This window comes from Urocitellus parryii, unplaced genomic scaffold, assembly GCF_045843805.1.
Source record: "Urocitellus parryii isolate mUroPar1 unplaced genomic scaffold, mUroPar1.hap1 Scaffold_105, whole genome shotgun sequence".
NCBI classification, from domain to species: Eukaryota; Metazoa; Chordata; class Mammalia; order Rodentia; family Sciuridae; genus Urocitellus; species Urocitellus parryii.
The window spans coordinates 384,718-394,890 of record NW_027551821.1 but is presented as its reverse complement, the minus strand read 5'-3'; the positions used below and the strand labels follow the sequence as shown (position 1 = coordinate 394,890).

At 47.8% G+C, this 10,173-nt stretch overlaps 1 long non-coding RNA gene across 1 annotated transcript; it reads left to right on the top strand.

Annotated features, from left to right (window-relative positions):
- Positions 1-3,825: 3,825 nt before the first annotated feature.
- LOC144251548 (uncharacterized) lies at positions 3,826-6,909 on the top strand. Its single transcript, XR_013342686.1, has 3 exons — positions 3,826-3,841; positions 4,812-4,926; positions 6,849-6,909. It is a non-coding gene; the product is annotated as an uncharacterized LOC144251548 (long non-coding RNA).
- The last annotated feature ends 3,264 nt before the right edge of the window (positions 6,910-10,173 follow it).

Here is a 10,173-nt window from a genome sequence, read left to right as displayed (position 1 = left end):
TTAGACCATGGAGACATGAAGATTTAAACATATATATTAAATTATGTAGAGATGTTAATGAACAAGGGCAAGTCTTGGCGGCTGCAGTACAACAGGCTTTAGATGCCAGGCCAGAAACATGCTATAATTGTGAACAAACAGGACATTTTAAAAGGAGTTGCTCCATAAGAGGAGGTTTTAACAAAACTAGAAATCAAAGGAATAGAATACCGGGTATTTGCCCACGATGCCATAGAGGGAGACATTGGGCTAATGAATGCCGTTCTCAAACACACAAGCAAGGTCGCAGCAAATTTCCAAGGCAAGTCCATTTAACATGGGGTACGCTGGCAAGGATTACGATGCATCATTCCTACTTGGTAATAGCTCTCAGTAGCTTTGGAATGTTAGCCTTTGCAAGTATGTAAATGCGGAGCTAAAGGGGTACTTGGCAGAATTTCTATGGATGTGCAGTAGACACGCTAATGCTGCAGGTGTCCAGCTGCAGAGGAGACATGTTCAGTGACTGCCAGTGCTGAGTCAAGTACATCATTACAACCAGACCCGCACCGAGCTTTCAGAGGCCAGGGCCTCTCAAGGCTATCATGAAGCACTCAAGTGCACACTCTTGTATCTGAGTCTGTTTTGTGTAGTGGCAGTCAGGACCAAAATTTTCAGTGCATCTGCCTCTTCCACCCACAAAGGCAGCCTGCACCCCAAAGCACACTTGATGCCAGATCCCTGGCCCATTGCTCTCGTCTCAGTGAGATGAGAGTGTGTCTGTGCATAGGCAGTTTGGTCCTTTGACCTGATTGGAATGTGGCTCCCCAGGGGGAGGGGAGATGGCAAGTACAGGCAGATATTTGTACCAGGATTGTTCTAGTAGCACATTGCAAGAACCCAGGGGGTATATGGAGGACACACTCAGGTAGCAGGATAACAAGATTGTGCCCTTGTATATGTAGCTGAGATTTCTCCTGAATGTTTGACCACAGTGTTCTGGGTAGCTCCTCTAAAAGCCATTCTCTGATGGCATTTGTCCCACCCTGATCCAGGTGACCTGTGTGGATACGGTGACGAGCCTCATCCGCAGGGCCTTGGACCAAAATTTGTTGCAGCATGAGGATGTGGACAACTTTGAGCTGCGGAGAATGATATATAAGAATGAGAGTAAGTAGGACAATCAGACAGTGGGGAGACATGATCCACAGTGGGCTCAGGATAACTCACAGCCAAGAGAAAGTGGGCCTTGGCCCCAAAATACCAAAGTGTGGTGGGCCTGGTGCAGGAAACCAAGTGCAGTGATGGGCGTGTCCAATGTCAAGGTGCTCAATGAGGCCCCAGGGGGCTGCTGGACCTCCCTAAATGTGTTTCCACCTGGACCTGGTCTGTCAATGCAAAGCTAATATCGATGAGGGGCAAGGCAGAGAGAGGCTCAATCCATCATCAGTTTGGTTTATGGCTCACTGATAAGGATGCCTTCAAATGAAGAGGAGGAGAACATGGGTCCTGATTGGATCAGCATTGCTATGGACAGAAGCAGCACAGGTCCCAATCCATGGCCAGGATATGAGAAGTCCTGCCTAGTCACCAGAATGTCAGGATTGCAGCAACTGGGAACAGGACTCAGTGAAGAGGAAGTCAAGGCCAGGGGACAGCCTGTTTGGGTTCTTTTGGGAACAATTCCAAGTCCTCTGTGCCTGGGTGCCTATCTCCTGAAGATATCAGAATGGCCAGGTTATTATTGCTTCCAGCAACAAAGAAGGGCATCTGAAGAACAGAGGCCACAATGCTGAGCTGTCCACAATGCCAGTGCTCTTTCCTTTCTTGTGAGCAAGACACTCCTAGCCTCCACCATCCCAGCCTGTCCACAATAGAACCCACCATCTGTCGGGCATGTAAGTGAGTTTTCCAATTTTCCCACACCACCTCATTTGGGTTGGCTCTGTCTTACACATGAGGAAGACTGAGGTGCAAGGAGCTGGGCAAGGGGCAGTGTCTGCGAATCTCAGGGACTTGGGAGGCAGCACAGGAGGATGGGGATTTCCAAACAGCCTCAGAAACTTAGGGAGACCCTGTACCCAAGTAAAAAGGCCTGGGAATGGTCTCAGTGCTTAAGTGCCTCTGGTTTTATCCCTGGTACAAAAATAAGCCAGTCAATAAGAAATTACCAAACTGAGAATCTACGAAGGTGATTTCAGAAACAGACACTTTCAACCCAAGCATCAGTTGAGAGCAGGCTTCAGACCAAGGGAGGTTTGTGTGTAACAGACGTCAAAAGGGAGGACTACTGGGGGCCTGGAACCCACTAGGTGTGATGACATCTATGCCTTATGGCAGGAGGGTGGCAGTGATGCTGGCCCTCTCCTAGATTTTGGAAACCTTGTTTTCATTGGGGAAGCTTTATGGAGGTGGAATCTATTTTAGCAATCCTGGTCCAGATGAGGTGCTGACTTACACAGGTAGAAGCCTATCCAGAATATGGTGTCTGTTAGGAAGTCTTTCCTAACTATGACAATGACAAAGACAGGAAGTCACTTGTCTTTGGTCTTGGTTTCACTCCTGGTCATTGATTGAGAACTGATTTCATCTTGGACTACTGAACACAGGCTGCATCTGGGCAGAAGAGTGTGATAGATTTGAGCTCTTCAGAGGACGCCCCACCATTGCCAGAGAAAGAAGGAGAAGGAGGAGGAGGAGAAAGAGGAAACTCCTGAGTGGGGACAGGATCACTCCATGAAGAGCAGGAGGAAGAAGAAGAAAAAGAAGGAGGTGAACTGAAGGAAGGGTGGAGGGAGATACACAAGAAGAAGAACAAGAAGGAATCATGTAAGAACAAGAAAAAGACCCAGAAAGAACTACAAGAAGATGCAGGACAGAAAGAAGAGCCAGAAGTAGAACAAGAACCAGAATACAAGTACCAAGCAGACAGCTCATGATGAGAAACAAGGGGAAGGAGAGCGAACCTAGAAAACAATAGAGTTCTCCAGGGTACCACCCTGCTGAAGTCCTCCCATGTCCATGCCCAACACACCTCTGATGGATACCACCTCCCCTCTGCGTATTCATCCATGAGTGGATTCATCCAGGGCAAGTGGATGAATTCACCCACCATCCAACGCTTCCCTGAATGCCCATGTGTAAGCATGGCTGCCCTGGGGAGAAAGGCCTAAGCACAGGAGCCTTTGCCAATCCTGATGCAAAGCCTAGCAGTGTCTCTTTGGCAGATCCAACCTGCACTGAGAAGTTCTGGGGCCCAAGGTGCTGTTTCCTTTGCCAGGTGCTCTTTTGGTTTAGAATCCTGTACATCATCTTCTCCAGGGAAGAATCATTGAGGGAGTCTTTGGTGGCACTGTAGCTGGATAGGAGGGTTCTCAATTCTGGTGCAGGCTCGCCCTGGCGGAGACTCTCAGGGGTTGTGTGTGTTTTGTGGTATAATCCTTGAGTGCCACCTAACAATTCTCTCCACTTCGCTCTGCAGACATCAAGGTCCTTCACTACTCACTCATGTCTCAGTCCATGAATCCGCCGATAAAATATTTCATCGTGAAGAAACGCCCCGAGGTCAAGCGAAAGGAGGTAAACACCTACCTTATTCAAGCTGTACTTGTGCTGCCATTCCACTCCCACCTGAGGAAATAAGAAGCCTCATCACCTGGACATATGGGCTAGAAGCCCATAGAGCCAACTGACAGGCTGGGGTGGCTTTCTGTTTCTGGGTTTGCTGATGTTCCATCTCCCACAGTTCTTAGAATCAACCTGCAAGTGCTCCAGGCCGCTTTCCCACAAGCAGGTGGGAGACACCTGCTTAATTCATGTCCACGTAGAAACATTAAGTCCAAAGAAGGCCAAGAAGGTCCTGGTAAGCCTGGGAGCAGGGGTGTCCCCTGGTGCTTACACCTGGGTGGGGAGCAGACACTGGTCCAATACCAGGGACTCCTCATGCCCTCTTGCATTTGGAGCTTCTGGATGATCAGGAGGATAGATGGGAATCAAGAAGGGAGAGGTCAGTGTGAAGGGCTGGAGCTGAGATGAGGGAGAGCAGCAGCTTGTCCACCACCATGTCTGAGGGAGTCTGTGTGTCAGGTGGCAGCATGCAGTCCAGAAAGGCAGAGGCAGGTATGGGTGACAGATGAGAATAGGACAGGACCTAGGTTGCAGGTTCCCCTGTATGGGATGCTGACGTCTATGGAGGAGGACAGCAGTGTGAGGTTCTGCATGTTCCTTGAACAAGGAGCTGAGAGAGTCTCTCTGCAGAGTCGATAAGGAGGTAGAGCAAGCACACTAAATGTCCAGGTAACCCAATGACCACCCTTGCCGGATGAGGTGCCCTCCTACACCCCAGCCAGCACTGAGCCTCTGGAGGCCAGGAGCTCTCGTGGCTTTCAGCACTCCTGTGTGTGGTCATGTTCCTGGGTCTGATTTGGGCCCTGGCAATCCAGACCAAAGCCTCTAGGTTTTGTGCCTAGGCCATTCCCAATGCCGTCTGCATCCTCGGGCAGACCTGGGATCTTGGAGGCTATTGTCCCATTCCTCCCAACTTGTGGGATGAGATTGCATCTGTATGCAGGTAGTGGGGTCCTTTCACTTCGAGAGGAGTGCAGCTCCACAAATAGCAATGGCAGGCCCAGGAAGTCCAATGTACAAGGATTGGGCTAGTAGCCTATGGGAAGAGCCCACGCGATGAGCAGGAGGCCAGCCTCAGGTAGTAGGGTCTTGGATGTTGCCCTTGTATTTAGAGTGGAGGTGCCTCCAGAATGCGCCTGCCCACTGTCCTTGAGTAGTCACTTCAAGGCCCATTTCCTGAAGGCCTGTCTCCCATGCTGCTCCAGGTGACCTGCCACGATAGGGCTCCTGTCGTCATCCGCAGGGCCCTCGAGCGCCACTTGCTTACTCAGGAGAACCCGGAGGATTATGAACTGGGCCAAATCATCTCTCGCCGTCAGAGTAAGTGGGACAATCAGATGACAGAGAGCAAGGGTCAGGATGTGGACTCAGGTCAACTCTTAGCACCAAAGAGTAGTCTCTGACCCCCAAGAACACTCCAACAGGTGTGTTGGGTTCGTGCACAAAGCCAACTGCACTTCTGCTGGTGGAAGTTCTCGAGGTCCAATGGTATACCCCAGTGGATATTGTGGCTCCCCACCAGGTGCCTCCCCTGGACATGAACAGGCATCCAAAGCTGACATCTTTGAGGAGTGAGGAGGAAAGCCTCTTTCCAGGAGCAGTATGCTTTCATGGTCTGGGATAGGAGTGGTTTCAGAGGAACATGGGAATGCATGGGCTAAAGAGGGAACTGGCATTTTGTGGACTGAAGCAGTAGGATTGAAAGCCTTCTGTGTGACCAGAAAACCACTGCTTTGGCAGAGCATTGCCAGGATTCTAGCAAGCAGTAACAGGATGTAATTGGGAAGAAAACACAGCCTGGGAGACAGCTTGAATCATCTGTCTTTGCATAAATTCCATGGTCTTCTGTACCTGAGTCCACTTGCCAAGGAGTGATCACAATAGCCAGGTTATGATTCCTAACTAAAGTCAGATGAGGGCTTCCTGAGCACGTAGCCACAAAGCTCATCTGATAATAATGCCAGCGCTTTTTCGTTGGTTGGTTGGTTGGTTGGTTTTTGTGAGCCAAACACCTCAGCAGCCATTATCCCAGCCTATGTATGCTGAAGACCACCATCCCTATGAGTTCTAGGATCACTTGTCTCCTATCTTAACCTACTGTTAGGTTAGTAGAATCTATGGAAGAGGAAGTCTATCTGGGGCCTTGGTAGCCTTAGAAATTCATAGCAGAGATCTCCACATCCAACCCAGAAGGGATGGAGAACAGGCTCTAGGTTAGAGGAGGGCGACAGGAAACACATGTTCAGAGGAAGGAGAAGCGGGCTGTTGTATTCCCCCACTTGGGGTCATGGCACCACTGGACCATACACCATGTTGGAGGGAAGCATTCCCTTTGCTGGTCTTTGGAACCATTGTTCTCAATAGGGTAGCATTTGGGATGTGGCCTCCATTCTCAGAAGCCTGGTTCACATGGAGGTGGGCTCCAGCAATGCAGAAGCATGGCTCTAATGTTGTATCCATGCTGGTCAGCCTGTCCTCACTGTGGCCATACTTGAGGAAAATAACTCAGAGGAGGAATCCTAGGCCTTTTCTCTGGGTTTCATAGCTTTCTCTTTGGTTGTGCACTGAGGCTGTCCATAAGGCTCTAGTGTGTGGCAGTGGAGAGCTCCTCAGCCCTTGCCACAAAGGCATAGACTGGGAGAGAGAGAACGAGGCTGGGAGAGAGGGAGAGAGAGAAAGACGGAGAAGAGAAGGAGGACCTCTACTTGGAGAATGAGGATTCAGTGGATCCTACAGGAACAAGGTACTGTTGCCCAGGGCGCAACCCTGTTTAGGTCTTCCTCCAACCATGCTCAACCTTTCTTCCAGTCCCTCCCACCTCCCAGTAGAGTATTCATCTTGAATGAGAATTTCATGATGACATTAGAGCACTCACCATCCAATGCTTCCCTCCAAACCCACCTATGAAGATGGCTCATGTGGGGACTGAATCTTCGGCACAGGAGCCTTTTGTGGGAGATTTCAGGTGTAAATCTAGTGGTGTGCTTTGGCAGATGCAAGAGGACCTGAAATGTTCTGGAGTCCAAAGCCTTCGGTAGGAACAGACATTAGGTCTGTTGAAGTGCTCTGCCTAGTTCTTCCTCAGGGAGGACTGTGGAGGCTGTCTTTGTTGGTATTGGTGCTGAATTGGAGAGCTCTCAGGTGTGTGGCTCTGGCCTTTTCTGGCACAGGCTCTCAGATGTTGGGGTGTCCTAGGGAGCACCTCCTGAGCCACCTTATTTTGTACACCCCTCTCTCCCCAGAACTGAGGATTCCAGCGCAGGCCAACGTATTTTATGCAAAGAAGCCTCACACAAAACCCAACTTCGTGCTGAGGAAAAGGAGCCTCTCCCAAAAGAATGATGGGTGGATCGAGCCTCAACCTCCCTCTCCTCCTTCAAAGAAGGCTCCTGCCCTCCTGAGGATGCTTGCAAAACCATTCTGCTGCTGTGTGCCTGGGCGGGGCTGAGGCAGCCCAGGAATATTTACATTGATTACTATTTTCTTCAAAGTTTGAATCTATAGTTTGCCATTGTCCTTGACCTTGTTTAGTAACACAGCTGTTACTCTATCCTGTATTTGTTGTTTCCATTAATATATTATTCTTTTAAAATATATATGTTTTTGTTACCTGATCTACTGTGATGATTTGAGTATACTAAATGTAGCAGTGATTCCTAAAGGACACATCCAAACCAACAGGAAGGAATATTTCATTCTATCAGCAAGAACTTTGTTTTTTAGGAGTTTGGCAGATGGAATTATCTGAATCAGTTTTCCAATGGGGGCAATGAAGTATCGGCTATCATGGTACAAACACAAAGACACACAAACACACACTAGAGCACACACACACACAAACACACACTAGAGCACACACACACACACACACACACTAGAGCACACATACTCACTGAGAGATACACAGATGGAGTTGGTCTCTTCTGAAATACTTTGGAGATGTGGTTCTGATTTCTCCCATTTTGGAGTATTTTCAATTGCATAAGGTGTCTTGCAAATGAATCCCATGTCTGAAGAAGACATGCATGTGTACTTCACATGCCACTTTCCACATAACCAGAAGGTCATGTCATGTAATATTTTTCATGGAGCTGTGTTTTGACTGTGAACCATCCCATGAGGTCAGCTGTGGAATTTTCCACTGGTAGCATCACAATGGGGATCCACTCTTTGGATTTGGGGATATTTCTGATTTTTTTGATTCAGATTGGAATGATCTATCTATCTAGCTAGCTATATGATTTTTGATCAAAATTGTGCATTTGATGATAATGAATGCCATGCATCTAGGAATCTGTAGACTCTAGACAATGAATGAATGTCTACTGTTGCCTGGACTATTCTGCAAAGTCCTGTAGCATTTGAGCATGTGTGAGAGCTTCATAGGGTTTGCAAAATGTCCAGGTCAGATGGTCCTGCATGAGGCTGAGCTCCTAGTGGTCTCCTCCACAGCATAAGGGCCAAGAAGAAACCCACTTCCACACAGAAGATGGGATGCTACCTTATGAAGGTGATTGTAGGTGTGAGACCCTTTTGCTAGGATCCTTTTTCTATTGGGCCAGAACTGTGCTCTGAATGTGCTTGCTGAGAAGAGCTTGGAATTTCCTGACTGAAGCAATTCGTGCAAGCTGCTTCCACTTGCAGGAACAAAGTTTGTTCTCCTTGAGCACTTTGGGTTGTCCCTGGTTGAACTAGAGTGTGTCAGAAGCACTTGTAATGATTGACATTTATGGTTTCACATTGAAGCCTCTGTGCCATCATTCAACCACTGATGGCTGCAGGTGAGGCCCCTGCCTTTCAATGAGTTTTATGAAAAAATAGGAGTTTTGGATTTCAATGAACCTTTGGAGAACTGATCTTCTCAGTTGGGTGATGTCAATTATACAGGCTTCCTTGGGAGCACACATTTTATATTGGGCTGGAATTGGACTCTGGATGTGATTGCTGAAAATAGCTGGGGAGTGGGAGAATGGAAGCCATTTGCTGCAAGCAGTTTCAATTTGCTTTGTTGATTAACTTTCTTGTAAGTGGGCTCATGCTGTTTTTTCTGTGTGACCTAGAAGAAAGCAAAACTGCTTCTTACAGGTGACAGGCATGCTTTCAGATTGAAGGCTCTGTGCCATTGATCAAAAACAGTTCACTCATGTGGGCACCTGCACTTCAAGTGAATGTTGTAAACAAGTGTGACAAATGGATGTCAGTGAGACTTTGGAGAACTGATCTTCTCAGCTGGTACTCTTTTCCCCTGAAAGTTGGTGATGCTAGATTCAAGAGATCTCTTTCTGGCACCCTTTGTGTTTCATGCCTGAACTGTGCTCTGAAAGGGCTTGAGGAGGACAGCTTAGAAGTGCAAAAGTGAAACTGTTTGTAGAAGCAGCTTCAAGTGGCACAAGCTAACTTGTTCTCAGTGAGCACATGGGGATTTTCCCTGGTTGAAGCAGTGTGAATGAGAACGGCTTCTCAGAGCTGGTAGGCATGTTTGCATTTGGCAAACTTTGCCATCTGTCACACAGAGTGCCTTCCATGAAACCTGCATTTCCAGTGTTTCCAGAAAGGTCTGATGAGTGGGTTTCCATGGAATTTTCTGGAACTGTTCTTTTCAGCAGTCCTCATTGCCTTCTCAAAATTGGTGATCCTGGGTGCAAGGCTTCTCTTGTCAGCCAACATTGTATTTTGGGCCTGACCTCGGCTCTGAATGTGCTTGCTGAGAGTAGTTTGGGAGTGCAAAAGTAAAGCAGTCTCTCAGCAGCTTCAACATTCAGGAGCTCATTTTGTTCTCAGTGAGCACATTGGGGTTTGTCACTACTTAAACTGGCATGAAGAACCACCGCTTCTCAGAGGTGGAAGTTTCCCTCTGAAGCGTCTGTACAATTGGTCAGTGCGAGTTCAATGCAGGCAGGCACTTGGATTTCAAGTGAATTCTGTGACAAACAATTGAGCAATGGATTTCAATCCACCTTGCAGAATTGCTCTTCCCAGTGGGCCCACAGTTCTCCTCCAGTTGCTGAACCTAGGTCCAAGGGCTCTCTTGCTAGCACTCTTTGCATATGGACTGAAACTGTGCTCTGAGTGTGCTTCCTGAGAATATTTTGGAAGTGCAGCACAGAAGAATTTTGGCAAGCAGCTTCCATATTAGGAAATGACATTTTTCTCATCGTGCCCATTGAGCTTTGTACCTGGCTGAAGTAGCCTTAAATCCAATGGCTTCTGAGAGCTAGTAGGCACAGTTTCCATTGGAAACAACTGTGCTCTTGGTCAATGGTAAGTTGGTTGCTGTCAGGCACTTGCAGTTTCAATGAGTTTTTAGAAGAAGGAGACCAAGGGAATACAATGAAACCTGTGCAATTCATTTCCTAATTAATGTTGGTGATGCTAGACCAGAATGGACTTTTGCAATGATACTTTGTCATGATTTTGCAGGAAATGTGTTCTGAATGTGCATCCTGAGATGCATTTGTAGGGGGCAAACAGAAAAATTTTGTGCACGAAGAAGCTTTGTTCTCAGTGAACACGTGGCGGTTTTTCCCTGGTTGAACATGCAGGAAGCAGAACTTCTTGTCAGAGCTG